Below are 2,500 nucleotides of genomic sequence, written 5' to 3' on the forward strand. Positions count from 1 at the left end.
CAACAACCTACGCCCTACCCATCCACTTACCTTGCAACAACCCACGCCCACAATTCCCTACGCTGGAAGAATATTCCTTAGAAATGCCCCTACCCCTGCCTTCGTCAATCCCCTATCCTACGAATTCCCCTTATATATCCTCTCCCCATTCCCCTAGAGTCGGACTCACATCTCCCTATTAATCCCCATTAAATACAGTTGCTACTTTCTACTTGGTATGGGTAGAAAAGACTCTTTAGCAATGGTAAGCAGCTCTTCTAGGAGGTGGACACTCCAAAATCAAACCATTGTTCTCTAGTCTTGGGTAGTGACATAACCTGTGTACCATGATCTTCCGCTGACATGGGTTAGACTTCTCTAGCACACTATCTATCTCTTTCTTTATTTCCTTTTCTCACTGGGCTATTTTCCCTCCTGGAGCCCTTGGGCTTATAGCATCCTGCTTTTTCAATTAGGGGTGTAATTTAGCTAATAATAATAATAATAATAATAATAATAATAATAATAATAATACCCTAAATTCTAACCCAATTTTCCTTTCTTTAATCCCACCCTTGGAGGAACAATACTACTCCCAGGCTCTCACCGATCATTTTACCTTGGAGGACAAATCCCCTTCCACACAATCCCCCAAAACTTCATCCCTCCACCCACTACCATAAAAAAAACCATTCACCTCTGGCGAAAAAAAAGTTATTACTCCTCCAAACATTCACATACTACTCCTCACCTATCATTTCTTGCACCAAGTTAACAAGGAACCACTGTTTCAATTTGTTCTCTGACACCGAACTGCGAAGGAACCGCAATAGATCGGCCGGCACTGTCAAGAGAGATGTCAGTTCGTTTTAGCCCTGGCCAGCGAAAGAGCTTCAGCCGTGTTCGGTGGCTGTTTCAGCAGCCTTGGTTGTATGAGTGGCCACCGATATTATCTCGGTGGCTGCGCTGTATGTGGTACTACCGGGTTTAAAATATTAGCCGAAATATGAATAATCTTTTAAATTTTCAATAATTTCAAAATTATTTCTGTTAATTTGAATAATAAGAATTTTAATTTCAATATTTTCATAATAATAATTTTATTATTATTATTATTATTATTATTATTATTATTATTATTATTTTCATTATTATTATCATTATCATTAATAATGATAATAATACCAAATAATAATAATAATAACAATAATATATGTACACACACACACATATATATATATATATATATATATATATATATATATATATACAGTATATATATATATATATATATATATATATATATATATATATATATATATATATATATATATATATAACTGCAACATCAAATGCAGCCATTTCTAGACCATTGAAAAACAATGGCCTCAAACATGCCAATATATATATATATATATATATATATATATATATATATATATATATATATATATATATATATAACTACAACATCAAATGCAGCCATTTCTAGACCATTGAAAAACAATGGCCTCAGACATGCGAATATATATATATATATATATATATATATATATATATATATATATATATATATATATATATATAATCACGATCAATCACAAAGATTTAGTCAAAGGTAATTTCCATTGAAAAGAAATCTCAGCTTCATGATTTGTTTTCCAAATAAGAGGAGTCGGAAGGAAAGCAATCTATAAGGGTGTCGGGTCACGATAACTTGTAAGCCCTAAGATTTTCGCCTCTCCGTCATATTCATATGTATAATAAGCGCTGTCCGAGATTACTGCCTGATATATAATCTCCTAGTTTATATTATACGAGCTATACATTATCGTCTGCATGATATGCAGTCCACTACGTCTGAAGACATTTGTTAGCGATACCATAAAATTATCTACATCGTAATTTGAATCGCTGTTATAGTAATTCCGATAACAGTCGGTTTCTAAGGACTTGTCCCTCGTATGTTATTATCAAAGCACAACTGAGTAACCTAATTTCGTATATGACCTGTTGAGCCTCTGGTCTCTACGATTTAGTCTCAAACCTTCCTTTCGACAATCGACAAAGCTTCGCTGTTGACATAGCCACTTAGGACCTATCAAAAATCTCTACTTACTTTTTATATACTAAATTACATTTACCGATATTCTTAATATTCTTAATATGATTTAGTCATGATAATAGAAACTCTTGATATTTCCAATATGGTTTAGCTGCTGTCATAAATTTTAATCATACTTTATGGGAGATATGGTATGATTTTGATTTAATAATATCTTGAATTGCCTTTTATGCTGGTCATCTTAATGACCATTTTTCCCTTTCACATTTAACCATATTTGGCCACAAAGGCTCGTGCTGGATTAAGAACGATTTAACATAAACAAATCTAATGAACAAGTTGATTTAAGCAAGATGGAATAAAATCTCTTCTTACATCTTGGATTTAAGAACAGGAAGAGGTAATTATTAATTTATCTGGATCTTTTCAGCAATATATTTTTTTTTTCAGGTTTTA

The 2,500-nt window shown here is 32.6% G+C and overlaps 1 protein-coding gene across 1 annotated transcript in view; it reads right to left on the reverse strand.

Annotated features, from left to right (window-relative positions):
- LOC137622973 (connectin-like) overlaps positions 1-2,500 on the reverse strand; it is a 575,164-nt gene that overhangs the window by 448,571 nt on the left and 124,093 nt on the right. The gene's annotated exons all lie outside the window — the stretch shown is intronic.

This window comes from Palaemon carinicauda, chromosome 30, assembly GCF_036898095.1.
Source record: "Palaemon carinicauda isolate YSFRI2023 chromosome 30, ASM3689809v2, whole genome shotgun sequence".
Taxonomy (NCBI): Eukaryota; Metazoa; Arthropoda; class Malacostraca; order Decapoda; family Palaemonidae; genus Palaemon; species Palaemon carinicauda.